Consider the following 19,981-nt stretch of genomic DNA (forward strand, 5'->3'; position numbering starts at 1 on the left):
TATTCGCTCTTGCCCAATGTTACACCTAACATTTTATATTCTTGTTCTTTGTTTTGCCTGCCCATGTGCATCACTTTGCATTTTTCTATATTAAATTTCAACTGCCACTTTTCCGCCCATTTCTGCAGTTGGTTCAAATCTCTTTGAAGTGCATCTCTGTCCATTTTCGACCCAACTGCCCGACATAGTTTTGTGTCATCTGCAAACTTGATTATGTTACTTGTTGTTTCCTCTTCTAGGTCATTTATGAAGATACTGAATAAGATGGGCCCAAGAACCGAGCCCTGGGGCACGCCGCTCGTCACCTTCTCCCAGTCCGAAAACTTCCCATTTATGCCCACCCTCTGCAATCTGTTCTCCAGCCATTTGCCTATCCATCTTAGTATATCCCCTTCTATTCCATGGCTTTGTAGTTTCCTCAGAAGCCTTGCGTGTGGTACCTTGTCGAACGCTTTCTGGAAGTCCAAGTATACGATATCCACCGGTTCTCCGCTATCAATTTGTTGGTTCACCTTCTCAAAAAATTGAAGCAAATTTGTCAAACATGACTTCTCCTTCCTGAAACCGTGTTGACTAGCTCTCATCAGGTCATGATTATCCAGGTGCTGCACTATGCTATCCTTAATTAGTGCTTCAACCATCTTCCCAGGAATCGACGTAAGACTCACATGTCTGTAATTTCCCGGTTCTCCCCTTGATCCTTTTATGAAGATTGGGATGACATTTGCTATCCTCCAGTCGTCTGGTATTTTCCCAGTTCTAATTGACAAGTTAGCTAGGGATTGTAACAGTTCTACCTTAAGCTCCTTTAGCACTCTCGGGTGAATTCCATCTGGTCCAGGGGATTTATCACTTTTTAGTTTGTCAATCTGATAGTATATCATGTCCAAATCCACATTCACTGTGGTGAGGCTTTCTTCAATTTCTCCCTTGAATACTCTCCCTGTTTCAGGTATTGATGCAGTGTTCTCCTTGGTAAAGACAGACGCAAAGAATGAATTTAGCCTATCTGCAATCTGTTTATCTTCCTTGATGTACCCTTTTCTTCCTTGGTCATCGAGAGGGCCCACTGCCTCTTGTGCTGGTTTTTTTCCTTTTATGTATCTAAAAAAGGGCTTGAAGTTCTTGGCTTCTTGCACAATCTTTTCCTCATAGACCTTTTTGGCCTCTCTTACCGCCTTGTGACATTTCTTCTGGTCAACCTTGTGATTGTTCCAGGCCTCAGTTGTTTGTTCATGTTTCCATTTTTTAAACGAGTTCCTCTTTTCCCTTATCGCATCCTTCACCTCCTTAGTTAGCCAAGCTGGTTCTCCTTTGTTCTTATTTTTCCTTCCTTTGGATATCTGCGGGATGTAGAGATTCTTTGCTTCAGTGATGGTATTTTTTAGTAGGGGCCATGCTTGTTCGACCGTTTTGAGTTTGTCCGTCCTTTTCTTGAGCCGTTTTTTTACCATGGCTCTCATGCTATCATATTTCTCTTTTCTGAAGTTAAAGGTTGTGGTTTGGGTCTTGGTTCGTTTCCCCTTCCCGATGCCGATTTTAAAGTTGATCATGCTGTGATCGCTCGTCCCCAGCGGGACCGTGACTTCTACTTCTGATGTCCTTCCAGTTATGCCATTCAGGACCAAGTCCAAAATTGCGGTTCCTCTTGTCGGTTCTCCCATTTGTTCTAGTAAGCAGTCACCTACCTTTTCTTTGTACTGTAAAACACCGATATTAAAAAGGCTATATTTAGGCCCTGATTCTGCAAAGTGCCGTCCCGATTTTAAGCAGCTGTAGGCGTCCTACAGCTGTCTAATCAGCCAATCGGGATGCATGTTTTTTAAAAAAATACTCCCCAGGCAGGCCGCCTATATTGAAGGCGCCTCCGGGAGCCTAGGGAGGCCCGCAAGATGCCTAAGCTCGCCTAAGGGCCTTAGGCGAACCTAGGCGGCCCTACGCGTCTCCCTAGTAGAGGAAGAGACTCTTAAAATGTAGGTCAGCAAAATGCTGGCCTACATTGTAAGTAGACGCGGCCGCTATACTTATCGCGGCAAGGGATCTCCCTGCCGCAATAAGTATAGTGGCCGCGGCTGCCTGTCTGATCACCGGCAGGAGGGTGCCGAACCACTCCTGCTGGAACGCCCCCCAAACTCCCAATCGCCACCCCCCGAAACTGTAGATCGCCGGCAGGAGGCTGCCGCCAGCAGGAGGGTGCCCAACCCCTCCTGCCGGAAAGCCGGACCCCTTCCGGACCCCCCATGCTAATGACCTCCCCCCTGATGACTCCCCTAACCTCCCCCCCAACTAACCTCCCCTCCAACTAACCTTTAAATGTTGGCCGGCTGGATGGCAGCAAGACCCGTCCATCACTTATGGACCAGGATGCATGGAGGCACAGGTGTGCAGATGGTTGCCAGTATGGTGCAGTGAGAGGGGAGTATTTACCATTGTTTACTGGCACTTGCCACTTGCACTATTTTTTTTTTTTTTTTTTGGGGCGGGGGACAGAAGGTATAACTCTCAAAGTTTATCTTTTGGAACATATACAAGTTTTTGGTATATGGAACAGGGAATACATGTGTGGATTTCTGTTCTGCCTAACCCTGCCCTAAAACATGCCCATCCACCCCTACCCCCTTTCCACAAGTATAATGGTATGATATTCGCCTTCTTAAAAACTGGTTTTATAACACTGGAATGTGCACATGTATGCTACATACCATATTTTTCGCTTCATAACACGCACTTTTTTTCCACCCAAATTGGGTGGAAATTTCGATGTGCATTTTATGAAGCGAAGGTAACTTTTTAAAAACACCCCCACCCACCGCTTTGTACCTTTTCAAAATGTCCCACTCATTGGTGGTACGTGGGCTGACTGCCGCCCGCATGCCTGCCACCGCTGCTCCTTGCTGGCTGCCACTGCCCTTCCCTTCCAGGAAGGGAAGGGCCAGCATGCCGCACCAGACACTGCTTTCCTCTCTCCCTGCCGTGCTGAAGCCTGCCTACCCTCCGTGGATTCCTCCTCCTCTGGCCCGGGTCCGCTGCCACTCAAAGAAGGGAAGGGCCAGTTTGCAGTGATTGCACGTCGCTGGCCCACAAGCCTTCTCCCGATGCCAGAACTGCCTTGTGGCTTGTGGCCTTCCCTTCCCTTCCCTTCTTTGAGTTGTGGTGCAGCGGCGGCGGCGGACCTGGGCCAGAGGAGGAGGAATCCGCGGAGGGAAGGCAGGCTTCATCAGTGTGATAGGGAGGGAGGAAGCGCAACATGTTGGCTCTTACCTTCTTTTCCTGGAGTTGCAGCGCAGTGGCGGCAGGAAGGACAAAAGCTTGGAAGACAGTAAGGGGGAGAAAGCATGAACTCGGGACATGGTAGGGAGGGAGAACAAAGGACAAAGACTGAAAGGCAGTGAGGAGGTACGAACTTGGGACATGGGAGGGAGGAAATAGAAAGGGACAATTGTTGGGCCTGAATGAAGAAAGGAAGAAAGAAAGGAAGGAAGGAGACTCATGAAATCACCAGACAACAAAGGTAGGAAAAATGATTTTATTTTCAATTTAGTGATCAAAATGTGTCAGTTTTGATAATTTATATCTGCTGTGTGTATTGTGTGTATATGCAAAATGAAAGGAGCAGCCTGGCAGGGAAGGGAAGACAGGGTGCAGAGCCTGGCAGGGAGTAAGGGGGGCTGGGTGCAGAACCTGGTATATATTAGTACACAATTTGGTTCAGAATGGTTTTTTTTCTGGTTTTCCTACTCTAAATCTAGGGTGCGTCTTATGGTCCGGTGCATCTTATGGAGTGAAAAATACGGTACATTTGTTAACATTGTTTTTCACTTGTACATATCATTAACTCCCATCCCCTTCCCTTTACAAAACCGCAATATTGGCTTTTAGCACTGGCCGGTGTGCTGAATGATCTTCACTGTTCCCAACACTAATATGTCAGGAGCACTCATATGAGTGTTGGGTGCAGCACAGAGCATTCGGCGCACCAGCCGGTGCTAAAAAACGCTATTGCAGTTTTGTAAAAGAGGGGAGCAAATTGCTAAAATCAAGGTCAAAGAGTGTTTTATTTTCTAAACATCTGTAAATCTCAGCTCTATCCAAGTTTTTCTAAAAATCTGTCCCTGAATGCACCTACAATCAGGTTGCTAAAAAATACATGCCTTCTTCTCAGCGCACATACTGGTGATCATTTTATGAAAGCCTTTTGACATGCAAAAAAGGTCCTTTACAAGTGAAAAATCTTTTAATAAAATTATCCTCATTATGAATATGCATGAGTACTTTTGACCACATAGGTGGAAAATACTATTTTTGGCCCAAGTGTGTGGTGCGGAGAGTAGAGCTACAGCCTCAAGTTTCAAGTTTATTAATATTTTGATATACCGACCATCACAAGTATCTGGTCGGTTTACAATAATAAAATATAAAGAGTTATAAAATAGTTATATATGAAAAAGAGAGACAATAAAAAATCTAAATGAAAATAGGGAGGATAAGGACGAAACAAAGACTTGATTACGAAGGGTGTAAGATAAAAGGGAAGGGAAAGTTTTTAAATTACATTGTATAATAAAAATAAAATGAGGGAAGGAGGGAAGGATAAAACAAGAGGAAAAAATGGGGTATCACTTCCTGGAAGCGTTTTTATTTTCCCATTTTTATTTGGGGACTCAATTGGAATTTTGATAAGCGTCTAAAGAGGAATGTCTTAAGGAGTGTTTTAAACTTGTTTAAGGAACATCAGCCTCCTGATGTTGTGGGTTCAAATCCCATGCTGCTCCTTGTGACTCTGGGCAAATCACTTAATTCCCCATTGCCCCAGGTACATTAGTGTCTGAGCCTACTGAAACAGAAAGGGAAAATGCTTGAAGTGCCTATATGCAAACCTCTTAGATCACAAGCAGTATATCAATACCAAAATAAATAAATAAATCTGTGTGCTTAATTATCCAGTGAAACTTGTGCAAGAATTTTCTTTTAGTTGATCCTGACCTCACGATGCTTGAAAATATTAAACTTATGTTCACAGCATGAATTCATACTGTAATTGCTCATTAATTTTCCAACTGGTAACGCATTTGCTCAAATCAAGGCTGCAGAAGTTTATGTGGCAGACAAATGACAATTTCTAGTTTTAAAGGATCATTAACATGCAGTGTTTTCAATGGGATTACCAGGTGGACAAGACCTGGTAACCATACTAGTTCTAGTACAGAAAATTATTTATTGTAAATAAGCACAAAAATATTCCCTGTCTATAACACTATATTTCTGGACGGCTCTCTGTTGTTTCAACAGATTTCTGAGCCATTTAAGTTCATTCCTAATGAGCCAAAACCTCCTCAATGAAGTGCTAATTCTGCCAGTTGTCCATTTGCTGCAGCTGGTCAGGAAGATTTTCTGCTTCATGTGATACCTAAAAAGCAATCCTAATGAATTCTGGCATGAAAGTTAGTTATCGTTTCTTATTATTAACTTTCATAGTAGAAACTCTGCCCCTACTCTACCCTACTGCTCCACAAATGCAAAAAAGTATGTTTGATCTTGCAACACGCATACTTGTACATGAGAATTCAACCACATAATTGTATGAGCCCTTTTTCCATGTAACGCATGCTTTATGTGCACAAAGGCACAATTCTATAAATGATGCCTAAAACATAGGCGCCGAGGAGCATGGCATAAAGTGTGTGTCAATCATAAGTTAGACCAATAAAACCCCGGCTAAATAGGCTGTGCCTAAGGTTAGGACACCTACTGACACCTAAGCCCACTTTAGGCCCTGTTAGGTATGATTCTATAAATGGTGCCTAACTTATGATTGGCAATAAAACAGACAAAAAACTCTACAGGCAATAATCAAAAGATAAACATAAAAAGTAGAGTTGCAATAAATCTCAATAGGTTTACCTCAATAGGTTTACCTAAAAAATAAATCGATCCAGTGACGATTTGAGACATAAAGCCACCTACTATGAGTGAATGCTGAGTGGGAGGTGGCCTCGCTGAGGATCGGGATAAGACAGTCTATAAAACTTTTGTTTGAATAAGGTGGTTACTGTATGCGGTTTATATTCTAGCATACATAAGGTGATATATGGATGTTACCTTATTCTTGAACATTCTATAGATAATAGTGTCATAGGCTAAATTATATATAACTAGACATAATATAGTTTCAAAATCAAAATCGAAAAAACTTTGCTTTGGTTGGAAAAGTCCTGATTAGGATTCATAAAAAAGTGTTTCCAGAAATGGAAATTATAATTAGTTGTACATATATTTTCCTTTCCAATAATGCTTTTTCATTTGATAAATTATTAACTATTTTGTCTGAGTCAGAGGTTTAGTGGATTACTTGTTCTCTGGTCTTTTTGCTGTACTGAACACATTATTCAAACTTCCTTTCTATAAACCCAATCAATGAGTTTAATGGTGTTAGTTTCATTATTTTATTTTCAGTTTGCACGTATGCTCTCAAAATAAACTAATCAGTACTTATCTGATTTACTTTAATAAATAAAGCTATGGTTTTTGTTTGTAAAAAAATTCTGGGTAATATCAGCCTACCTTTCACTTAGCCTCAATTCTGCAAATAGTGCCAATGCATGATTGACATATGATCAGTGACAGTTTTTTAGGCTGCCACTGCTAACAGTGCCATTTACAGAATCTGGGCCTTAGTTACTGAATACTGCTTCAGCATGCTAGTACACTAGATTTCAAGAGGAGTAAGTCTGGTGTATACAAGAATTAGGTGTGGGAACTGGTGCTAAACATTAGTCTATAATGTGTTCTTTATAGAACAATTATTATGTACAGTAGTACCTTGGATTACATATAATCCGTTCCAGGAGCATGCTCGTAATCCAAAATGCTTGTTTATCAAAGTGAGTTTCCCCATAGGAAAATGGAAACTCGCTTTGATGCGTTCCCCCCCCCCCCGAGAACCGGCATTGCTCCCCTCGAAGGCCCCCCCCCTGCGATCAGGCACTCCCCCCCCTGCGATCCGGCACACCCCCTGCCTCAAACCGGCACCCCCCCGCCACGATCCGACCCCCCCGCCACGATCTGACCCCCTCCCGACAGGATTGGGCACCCCCCCCCGACACGATCCAACCCCCCCCCCCCCGACACAATTGGGCACCCCTCCGCCGCTTCTTACCCTCATCTGGGCACTCTTGAAGATTGGCCTCCTCGTCTGCTGAGCCTTGAGCATCTGAGCATGCTCAAGGCCTGCGAGTTCACGTTCACATTCAGAACGTGAACTCGCAGGCCTTGAGCATGCACAGATGCTCAAGGCCCAGCAGATGAGGAGGCCGATCTTCAAGAGTGCCTAGATGAGGGTAAGAAGCGGCGGGGGAGGGGGTGCCCAATTGTGTCAGGGGGGGGTCGGATTGTGGCGGGGGGGTGCCCAATAGTGTCGGGGGGGTCGGATCGTGGCTGGGGGGTGCCGGTTCGAGGCAGGGGGGTGCCGGATCGCAGGAGGGGTGCCGGATTGCGGGGGGGGGAGGGGTGCTCGTAAATCAAGCCATGCTCGGTTTCCGAGGCACCGATTTTGCAAATGTTTTGCTCGTCTTGCAAAACACTCGCAAACCGGTGCACTCGTAAACCGAGGTACCACTGTATTTGATTAATCGCTTGTTCAAAATTCTAAGCGATGTACAAAATGTTAAAATATTGTATTACAATTATCAAAGGGAAACAAACTATTTAAATATGACGGACAAGACAAAACATATGATACAAAAGGAAAGGAATAGGAAAAGAAATACAAGTTAAAAATAGTAAAGAAAACGAGTAAGGGAAAAAAACAATAGGAAAGGGGAAAGCAATAAGCTTCAAAGAGTTTGAGAACCAGGGCTCAGTTGAAGCACCTAATCTAATTTTCTGGTTTATGCATCTAATCTAGTTGTTGTTGGGTTTTTTTTTTTAGTTGTCTTTATAAAGAAAGCATTTTAACTTGCTCTTAAATCTATCTAAATTATGTTCTTCACGTACTTGAATTGGGAGTAAATTATTTTTGTCATCATTGCCAACCTTGTTAAGAAGTGGCCTGGAACCATTGAACTACAGAATAACACCTTATACTCCTGGCCAGGAAGAATAATGTCAGCTTTCAGCTGGTATTATTTTTCCATGAATAATGCAGCTTTGTTACCAATACATTACCAATAGATTCAGTGAGAATTACAAAATGAAACAAAATCAGATATATAATACAGCTTCTAAGAATTACAATAATTACTGTAAAATTTAACTCCTGAATAGATACACATCAAGATGTGAAATTTTTTTTTAAATAAAAAAGTCATCAACAATCTCCTAAATGGAGATAGGAAAACTCTGATTGAATACAAAGAAGTAACACATTCCAATATTTCACTGCTTGAAAAGAAAAGGTATCAGTGTAATATCTTTTGATATCAAACAGCAATTCTCAAGGGAAAATTTAGAAGCAAGGCTTTCTTCAAATGAGAGATTCATTTTGAAAGCAAAGGGAGAAGAGGTTTGCATATATAACTAGGACCAAGTCCTTGAAGAGCTCTAAATGCCATTGTACATATTTAAAAAAACATAGCAGTGATGGCAGCCAGTGAAGTATATTAGACATGAAGTTGCTCTTTCAACACGATGGGCATGAAAGATAACGGGCCCCTTTTACAGAGCTGCGGTAGCGATCCTGCCACAGTAAATCCACCAAAGCCCATAAGCCCAAATGCACCAGGGCTTTGGTGCATTTACCGCAGTAGCATCAATATCATGGCTTTGTAAAATGGGACTCTTCTACCACGATCTCAGAACTGGAGCCTACGCATGGTAGTTCTGAGACCGTGGTAGAAGAGTGTGATGCACTTTATGGTTATAGTGGTATGCTAGTTTCTTTCCATTTATAATTTACTACCACTTGGGATACTTGTGTATAGTTTGTAAAATGGGCCCAATTTTTGCTGCTATATTTTGAAAAACTTGTAAACAAGTTAAGGATGTTTCAGTGCATCCTACATATAAAAGATTTCAATAATCCAAAACTGATAATATAGTAGCTTGGGTTAATATACAAGGAGCTGATGAAAAGTTCTTAGCCTAACCAACAAAGTTGGGGCAGTCTCCATCGAGGACTATACACTGAGTCCAGTGATTTTCCACTTTTTTTATTTGTCTGATGGAAAGAGAAAAAACTGAAAAATTGTTGGACTAAGGCCCTCTTTTACAAAGGTGTACTAACCGATCAGCGTGCGCTAAACGCTAATGGGTGCATGTTAGTCTACGGATGCATTAGCATTTAGCATGCGCTAATTCGATTAGCGCGCACTAACTGGTTAGCACACCTTAGTAAAATAGGGGGTAAGTATATAGCTCTTGATGGATACTGCACCAACTTTGTTAGTTGGGCTGAGAACTTTTCAACGACCCCTCATATTAATATACTCTGTAATGAAATATTTCTATTTTGTCCTAGCAATTTTATCATTTAAAAAGAACCACCTTGGAATACTATTTTAACATGTTCTTTCACTGTCAAGCAAGAATCTACAACCACCCCTAAGACACATGAGATAGGATCTTAAAATCCAGATCATGATCTTTATATATTCATCCGGATAGGAAATAGATGGAGGTCCAAATCAAATGAATTGTGTCTTTCCATATTTAAGATGAACTGAGATTGTCCAATTTTCAACAATATTAAAAAAAAAAAAAATCACACATTATAAAGGGACTAATGAGGGGTTTTGCCTGTATTTGCATAAGTTGCATATCATTATTCTGTCTCCCTTGGTAACTTAAATTAACATGTCTTATAGTAATATAAACACATGTTAATGCCATTTAACAGGTGTTAAATGGGTAAATAACTAACATATGTAAAAAAAAACCAAAACCATAACACCTTAGCAACTAGGCCCTTATGTCCCTTTTAGAGTATTTTTCTCCTTCCATCTCTTCTTCACTTTCAGGGCACCTGCTCTTCCCAAGTAATTACAAACTCCTTTCTTCATGAGAAAAACAAACCAACCTTATTTGGACTAGTGTTAAAGCCCATTACATTAACGGGTGCTAGAATATATCCTGTCTTTCTGTCGCGCCATGGTCCCTTTCTGTCTCCCCACCCCCAAAGCAAACCAAGATTGCTCCCAGGCCCCCTTTCCCTCTCTGTCCCCTCCACTTCCCTGTGCAGCAGCAGCATTTCCCTGCCTTCCCTGTGCAGAAGTAGCATTTCTCCCCCCCCACACACTTCCCTGTGTAGCAGCAGCATTTCCCGGCCTTTCCTGTGCAGAAGCAGCATTTCCCCACCACACACACACTTCCCTTTGCAGCATCAGCATTTCCCCCCCCACACACACTTCCCTGTGCAGCAGCAGCAGCAGCATTTCCCGGCCTTTCCTGTACAGCAGCAGCATTTCCCGGCCTTCCCTGTGCAGCAGCAGCATTTCCCGCCGCCCCCTTCCCAGCCGCCGCGTTTAAATTGAGAGAAAAGCACTGCACCGCGCTACCGCTGGCTTCGGTGTCTTCTATCCACTGCGGCCAACCCTAGCGGAAACAGGAAGTAGTCAGAGAGGGCGGGCCACAGTGGACAGAAGACGGCGAGGCCAGCGTTAGCACGGTGCAGCGCTTTTCTCTTAATTTAAACACAGGTGAGCCGGCCAGAAGGAGGAGGCTTTGGCGGTGGTGGTTTTGGTGGTGAGTGAGGGTGGGAGGTGGGAGTCGCCGGCTGAGCTGTGTTTTTACGCGATGTCTGGCCACTGCATCCGCACTCCTGCTGGCCACGGACCTACTGATCACAGATCAGAGATCACGGAAGCACGCAGGTAAGTGTGCATGCGCGGCTAGGGTTTTATTATATAGGATACATGAATGCTAAGGAGAAGTAAACTGAAATCTAAGGGTGAGAAATTGATAGTTGCAGCACAGTTTAGTGGATTATGGAAGAAATGATTCACAGCAATGAGAGAAATAAATGTAAGCACTTATATGTATATTTCTATAAGACAGCCGGAAACAGTTGTATATCAGCTGGCTGTGAAGTTCTTATAACAGAAAATTTCTATACAGAAAGGCACAATACAGATGCATGTCTCGTCCTTTGGAAAAGGGGTAAACTCTACATTGTTCTGCTAGAAAATAACTGGAATCATGATGCTAACAGAATTATAGAGAATGAAGAGGCTGTGATCACCTAAGACATTCCCATTCCAAATAATAAAAAAGCAGGATGCAACAAAACCAAACATAGCCCCCTTTTACAAAACCGCCATAGCGTTTTTTAGTGCAGGCCTGCACACTGAATGCTCTGCACTGCTCCCAACACTCATAGAGTTCCTATGAGCATCGGGAGCAGCACAGAGCATTCAGCATGCTGGCCTGCTATTCTGGTTTTATAAAAGGTGGGGCATCGTTGTAAAGGGAAAAAAAATACCAGAATCACATTGCTTATGGAGATGCTAGTTCCAAGCAATTATTCTATGAGCTGAGTAGAAAGGGAAAGAGCCTCTAATGCAAGAAATGTAGTCAGAGACCAAGAACATGTAGCAAAGCATAAAAAAAATCTTTCTTATGGCATTAAGAACCACAGGCTTGGTTAAAATATATTTCCAAGCATACCTAGTTAAGTTGTCTATACAGTAATGTTAAATCCTATAAACTCCATAAGGAAACTCTTTTTGGCATGGCACAAGTACTTTGGTGAATGCTAGCAGTAAATTTTGAAAGACTGATTTAATAACCCACATAACATGGCTTAGGAGTGAGGCTTATTACTGTCAAATGAGGCTTATTACTGTCATGGTATATGCAAAACTAAGAACCACCAATCTCCAATAATCTAACACAAAACATTTTTTTTGATCCACTGCCAATCCTTCTCTTTAGAAAAAGATCTTACATATCAAAAAAGGGAGAAAATGGTGAAAAAACCACAGTATACATTTTTCTTAATCATGGCCACCAGCTCATAGGTTGGGAATTCTATCATTGCTCAAACCCTCCCCCCTTCCCATTTTATCATTAATAACCAACTCCATTTAACATATGTACAAAATGTTGTCAGCTGCTAAGTGAAGGGAAGCAGTCCAACATAATCCTCTGATGCAGAAGTTGCAAAACAGGGAGCACCCTCTTGGGATGTCTTGTGATTTAAAGGGGAAAGAGATTGGGACTTATAGCTCCAACTTTATGGAACGCCATGCCACCTCAACTCTGCCTTGAAAATTCACTCGACAAATTCATGATTAAACTAAAAACGTTTTTATTCCAAGACGCATACCTTAGCATTTAAATATTTCTTCTCCAACAGCTAGCAAACTAAATATGAACCGCTTTTAAGAAGCGATCCCCTTTCCTGATGTTATAACCTCCCCCTCTCTTCCTCTCTTTTTAATTTGTTCTTTAATGATGTAATTATTTACTTTCCCTTCCCCCTTCACCCTCAAGCTCATGTTCGTATTTGTAATTTGTCCATTTAATGTTCACATCTCCCCCCCCTTATAATAATTTATTTTAACCTTTCATTTTTAACATTGTAAACCGTCCAGGTGCTCGTTGATGGTCGGTATATTAAAAATTAATAAACTTGAAACTTGATACCACTTTCTTGTAGTTTTACAACCACATGCAAAGTGGTTTTCCCTATCTGTTCCGGTGGGCTCACAATCTAATGTACCCGAGGCAGTGGATGATTGACTTGCCTAGGGCCACAAGGAGCAGCGCAGGCTTTGAACCCACAAGAATTTGAAATATGAAAGTTTGCAGACTTATCAAGATAAGTAGCTTTTGATATAAATGAAAATTGATAAAAACAGATATTGAATATGTAAATGATTTTTGGACACCATTATAAAATATCAGTTCACTTCTAATTTTGCATATTTGTTAAATGGAGTTGTTGATTAATGATAAAATGTAGTTTTTCTGACCAATGAAAGTAGGAATTCGCAGCCCCTGAGTTGGTAGACATGGTTGAGAAAATGTTGTACTGAGGTCTTTTTCTCCATTTTTTCGCCCTTTTATTAAGAATGTTTTCTAAAGAGGATTGGCAGTAAACTTAAGAAATGTTTTGCAGTAGATTATTGGAGTGTGGTGGTTCTTAGTTATACATGACGTGGATTATTATCTCAATCTTTCAAATTTACTGCTAACTTTCACCAAAGTACTTGTGTCATGCCAAAGAGAGGGCAGTGTTTCTATTAAATCTACTGAAGTCTCTAGATTTAAAGTAGAGAATGACACGGTGGCGGTTTACCCGCGGCCACCGCATTTTAGCCGCGGGTCACCCGCCGAAAACGGGGAAGAAAACTAGCAGTCGCTGCGGCGACGGGGACAAGGCCATTCACCGCCCGCGGGGTGGTGAATGGTCTTGTCCCCGCAGTGAGGCATGAAGGATCGCGCGGTCCCCGCAGCTCACACCCGCCTGCCCAATCGATTCTAGTGTTTAGCCAGCTCGCTCCCTTCTCCTCACCTTAGTTTGTAGATTTTCTTTTTCGGCGACCCGCACGCTATCAGAGAGCCGCACACCCGCTTCTGCTCAGTTTCGATCTTCTGCTCTGACGCAACCGGAAATAGGAAGTTGCAGCAGAGCAGAAGATTGAACACTGAGCAGCCGCGCGTGCGTGGCTCTTTGGGAAAGCGTGCAGGTCGCCGAAAAAGAAAACCTATAAACTAAGGTGAGGAGAAGGGAGAGAGCTGGCTAAACACTAGGATCGATTGGGCAGGCAGGTAGTGGCTGCGGGGACCGTGCGATCGCTAGTGTTCCCGGCTCAAATTGGAAGGAGGGAGTGAAAGGGAAAAGGATTCTGGGCCAAGGGGATGAAGTCGGAAAGAAAAACCCACAGCAGGAAAGAAAGGGAAGGACTGGCAGGTGAGCCAGATGCTAGAAGCAGGGGGGAGGGAAGAAAGAGGGAAAAAAGCTAGATGGGGTTGAAAAGAAGAGACACACTGGTATGGAAGAGGAAGATAGGGGAAATCTGGACACAGGAAGGTAACAGAAAGAGGGGAAATTATGTGCATGGGGCATAGGGACAGAGACATAAAGGGGACATGCCATGGGGATGGTATATGGACACAGGGGGGGCAATGACAGATACATAGGGGAGATATTAGAAATGGAGAAAATAGGAGCACAGAAGCGAGATGGTTTGTGGGGATGGGACAGGGACCGAGCTTGCAGGCTCCAGTGGCTTGCACAAATTACATTGTAACGTGCCATGAAAATAAGAGGAAGGAAGGTAGATAGGCCACGCGAGAGGAGCTGAAGGGTAGTAGAAAGGAACAGATGGTAAAGGAGGGCGGGAAGGGTGGTGGTGGAAAGGAATAGAACAGACATTGAAGGAGGGTGGAGAGGAACAGACCCCCAAGGGAAATGTGGAAGACAGAGTGGGAAGAAGACAGATGCCAGACTATGCGGGAGCGGAGGGAAGAAGATGGGTGCTAGACCAATTGGGGGGGGGGGGTTAATGGAGAGGCACAGTAACAGCAAATGGAAGACGCAGAGAGAAGACACACAGTGGATGGAAGGAATTCAATGAGAAGATGTGGAAAGCAGAAACCAGACAACAAAGGTAGAAAAAAAAAATTATATTTATTTATTTATTTTTTGCTTTAGGATAAAATAGTATATTAGTTGTGTTGATAAAAATTTATAAACAAAGCCCTGCCAGCTGAACATCTCTTTCTCTAGTTCATCAGCAGGAACTTTGATTTATAAGAAAGGAATAAGCTAAATATTACAGTACTAAGGCTTATATGGATGCAGCGGGGACGGTGACGGGGCAGTGAATGGGATGGCAGTGGTGGTGACGGGGCGGTGAAAGGGATGGCGGTGACGGTGACGGGGCGGTGAAGGGAACGGCGGTGACGGGGCGGTGCAGAGGATGGTGGGCCGGTGACGGGGCGGTGACGGGGACAGATTTTTTCCCCGTGTCATTCTCTAATTTAAAGTCCATCTGAAGTTAGGCACCTATATCGGAGTGTCTAGCTAATGTAAACACTTACCTTATTCCCCCTTTTACTAAGCCATGGTAGAAGTTTCTACTGTGGCCTGGAGTGCTAATTGCTCCAACACTCATAGAATTCCTATGAGCATTAGAACATCATTGCAGCATTTAGCGCCCCGGGCCATGGTAGAAACCTTGGCTTAGTAAAGGGGGGGAGGGGGGGCCTATTAATTGATTAATAAACTTAGATACCTTTTTCTTGTATAGGATTTATTATTTGAATTTCCTTAATGTTCACCCATAAATTCTTGGATCCAATATGAGGACATGAGACTGTTTGAATAGAGAATCTATTGTGAAAAATTATTTTTCTTTTTAAAAATATGTATAATCAGACAATCTTTCTGTACAAAATGTTTGATTTTGATAAAATATAAAACTGATAAATAAATAAACTTAATTGGCACTGATAATTGGAACTTTAGATAGATTGTGAGCCCGCCGGGACAGAGAGGGAAAACTGTTTGAGTACCTGAATAAATGCATGTAAACCGTTCTGAGCTCCCCTGGGAGAACGGTATAGAAAATTGAATAAATAAATAAAATAATTGACATTAATTGGAATTAATTGACAGACAGGTGTGATTCTCTAAAAGTTAGGCGTCATGACCAAAGCGCATACCTAAACATGGGAATACTTAGGGGCAGATTGTGGACATGTTTTGGATTTATGAATCTTTAGGAACCTGTTTTTGACTTAGGCACACACATGTAGTCTAAGAAAAACCTGCCATAATTATGGTGAACCTAACAGTTAGGATGTCTAGCAATGTCTAATATCACTTGGTTGATGCAAAATATGATTCTCGTATAAAGTGCACCGAACTTTTACAGATTCACTCTTAGTGCCGCACCAGTCAGAACTGATTTTGTAGGTGACGCATATAGAATCAGGGCCAATGTGTATAACAAAACCATATGGAGGCATCATGCCAAGAAAAAGCCACATGAATCATCAACACCTTCATTATAGAAAACCCCTCCATCTCCAGTCATCACATGCCATATGCTCTAAATCCTTGGTCTTCACTCACAGCCCTTGAGGGCTGCCCAACAGGTCAGTTTTTCAAGATATCCCTATTGAATATGCTGCATGAGAGAGATTTGCATATGATATGTATGCATATGTTAATTGTTTATTAAAAGACTAAACTAAAATTTCTCAACAAAGATCAAAGCGGTTTACAATAGTCAATAAAAAAATATGTGGACACAAAATAATTAGAAAATGAACTGCACTTTAGAAAGGAAAGAAGATAATCATTCATTAAAAAATAAATAAATAACGTAGTAAAACTAGGCACCAAAACATCTCATCCAAGCAATAGGACAGCCATGTGTAGCCCAGGCAGAAAAAATGGGCTTTTAATGAAGCCTTAAATTTAGAAAATGTAAATTCACTTCTAATGGGGTAGGGGAAGGCAAATTATGTCAGAGGAATGTAAAAATATAGTAAAAGGAAGAATTCCATATAGATTCATGTTAGGTCATTTTGGAAGAGATAAGAACCAGATATCCTGAAAACCTGACTTGCTGCCAGCCCAGGAGGACTGAGAATAAAGAAAAAGGCCCTAGAGAAAATGCAACATACAAGATTGTTAAATTTTAGGCATGTGTAAGGAAGATGGAAGTTCAACCGGCATCTGTGTCTCGCATGTACAAATATCTCTAGCTTCCTTCTTCTATGAGTGATTTAGTGAGCAGTAACACTGTACACAGGCAAAAAGAAAGATAAAGAGAGAACAGATGTGCTTCAGTTTACGATTATGGACACAGAAATGCAGCAAGTGCCAGAGAACTATAATGTTAATGTTGTTGCTTCTGGCAATATACTGTATCTGCTATTTTCATTTCTCATGTATTACTATCACAGTAAAATAAAACCATCTTGCAGCACTGTTACTTTATTGGCTGATTTGTCTGCGATTTGCCCTCATTTGTAAAGATTTTTAATGTTACTTTTCTGGAGGTTGGGAATGAAAGGGTTTTCATATAGAGAAGGATTCATGGTAGGGACTGAATAGCCAATCGGAATGTATGGAATGATGTTGTTATACCGATAATGTTACAATAGTTGTCACTCAGCTTTTCTATGTAAAGTATTTCTGAAGGTTTGAAGATGACATTTTTCCCATGCACGATAAATATTTGGCAACTTTTGAAAAATTTCTTATTAACAATAGTTCCCTCTGTATTTATATGCCCATCACTCCTGAAAATATGCCCTAGCACAGGGGTAAGCAATTCCGGTCCTCGAGAGCCGGAGCCAGGTCAGGTTTTCAGGATATCCACAATGAATATGTATGATATGGATTTGCATGCTCTTGAGGACCGGAATTGCCTACCCCTGCCCTAGCAAGTTAAAAGCCTTCATTGGTTTGAGTGTTTTATGAACGTATCATTTGGACCTGTCCTTAAGAATCACTCTATGGTTGGCCAGGATCACCACAATATTGCAATGTAGCTCCCATCCCTCTCCATTCTTGACTACGGTGCTCCCAGGTAAGAGGCTAGTTCACCTGGTACCCTATTTTTAACAGTAGCCAAATAAAATGCTGAATTCTCAACAAAAATCTGACACAAAATGGACTTTTTTTAATTATATGGTTTTCCCTCTAAGCCAGGGGGTGTCAAAGTCCCTCCTCAAGGGCCGCAATCCAGTCGGGTTTTCAGGATTTCCCCCAACTGGATTGCGGCCCTCCAGGATGGACTTTGACACCCCTGCTCTAAGCTGAGCAAGAGTCCTCCAGTACATTGTGCCAGTAGGGGGTGGTACTTCAATATTGTGTTTTCAATGGTTAGGGACAGGCAGATTCCCTGGAGTCCAGCAGAGTTTGTCTGTTCATCACTAGTCATCACAAATGGAACAAATGTTTAACCAACTTCATCTCAAATGCACTTTCGTACCAAACATTTAGGAAGTCAATAAAAACCTATCTTTTTGACAAATTTCTCTGACCCCACCTCACCCTGATGTACTTCCAAAACACTTCCAGATAAACCTGACTAAACTTAGCATATCAGTGTAATTTCAATAGTTCTCTGTAATGTCAGTCTGTATATAGACTCTTCCTTAGAAAATCGTTTAGAACTCTTTGTGGTATGGCGGTATATAAAAATAAAATAATTATTATTACAGTACTCCCCCGATATTCACGGGCGTTCCAGGAATCCCCACGAATCTCGAAAAACCGCGAATACGGTTTTTCATGGGGGAGCCTGAAGAGGGCATCAGGAGAGCAGCTGGAGCGCCGAAAGTGCAGGAAATCACTCGCGATATGCTCCGACCGCCTCTTCCTGCACTAAGTCAGGCCTAATCCAATCAGGAGCTGTGTGTCAAAGCAGCTCCTGATTGGATAAGGCGCAACTTAGTGCAGGAAGAGGTGGTCGGAGCGTACAGGGAGTGATTTCCTGCACTTCCGGTGCTCTGGCTGCTCTCTCCTGCCTCTCCCGCCGCCCTCTCCTTGTCGGTGGTTCGCGGTCGGAAAATACCACGAGTAACCGGGACTGCGAACCGCCGAACGCGAATGACCGGGGGAACACTGCATTATTATTAAAAGCATAGTAGTGAAATAGCACACTCCACTGGCAGGACTGTAAGAGGAGGACTACTGCTCAGTGTAGAGGGAACAGTGGATTTATGATGGCTAGATGAAAAATTATATTCCTCACAAATAACCCCCCCCCCCCTTTTACTAAACCACAATAACGGTTATTAGTGCAGGGAGCCGCGCTGAATGTTCCGTGCTGCTCCCGATGCTCATAGGAACTCTATGAGCATCGGGAGCAGCACGGAGCATTCAGTGTGGCACCCTGCGCTAATAACCGCTATCGTCGTTTAGTAAAAAGGGAAGGGGAGGGAAATAAAATGATGAGAATGCATTAATTTTCAAACTTTTACCATTGGTGTAAAGTTACTTGTACATTTCTCATCAAAGACATTCCTAAACAAGTATAAATAAGGTGAACAAAAATAGTATTGACAGCTGGGAAAGTATAGTTCCACAGATTCAAATACTTGTATTTTTTTTTTTTTGTATTTATTTATTTATAATTTTCACAAATTGTTTAACAACAATCTAAAGAAATTAACAATTGAAAAAAGAAAATAATTATATTAAATCATGTATAATAATTCCACATATATGACCAATCAGAGTCCACATAATGAAGAGAGAGAATCCATCACTTCCAAGGGAAGTTGGGTCTAAAAGAAAAAAGAAAAAAAAAAAAAAACTCATACGAGTTACAGATTACAGAGTACGGTTGGATTAACCATCTGCCTGGATAGAGGACTATGTTGAAGAATCTGGAGCTCTAAATTCCGTCTTACCCTCTAAAAAGAAATTTAACTGATCCGGATCATAAAATATGTATCTAACATTCTGATAGGTAAGACAGCATTTACAGGGAAAACGTAACTGAAAGGTTGCTCCCATATTCAAAGTTAACTGTCGGTATGCCAGGAATTTCTTCCGTCTGGCTTGCGTCAATTTAGATACATCAGGAAATATTGAAACTTTGGAACCGTGAAATCCCGCATTCTCAGTCCTATAGAATAAACGGAGAACTGCCTCTTTATCTTGGAGAAAAACAAAGGTTACCAGTAAAGTTGCTCTAACAGTTATTTCTTCTTGAATTGATGTTTCCAGCATACCAGTGAGATCCAAGTCTCCTGATACAATCCCTTTGTCTTTCTCTTCTTTGGGAATATTCAAATAGTATATCTTTTGAAGCGGTGGCATATTATTTTCAGGAAATTTAATACTTGTATTTTTAAACTTTTCATTTCACTGAACTAATGTTGCATTTTTCATAACTTCAAGACAAAAGGACTAGCAATTTAAGCAGATTTACTACTAATGGGGAGGCAGCACCAGTGGTATGTCCAATCAGACAAAACAATCTTACAAAATGTATTATATATAAAGCAGAGAGGTAAAGTGTCAACTTGTACACAAGTAGAGATAGACACAATGACAGCTGTATTATTTAGA

The sequence above is a fragment of the Geotrypetes seraphini genome, chromosome 5 (assembly GCF_902459505.1).
Source record: "Geotrypetes seraphini chromosome 5, aGeoSer1.1, whole genome shotgun sequence".
Classification (NCBI taxonomy): domain Eukaryota; kingdom Metazoa; phylum Chordata; class Amphibia; order Gymnophiona; family Dermophiidae; genus Geotrypetes; species Geotrypetes seraphini.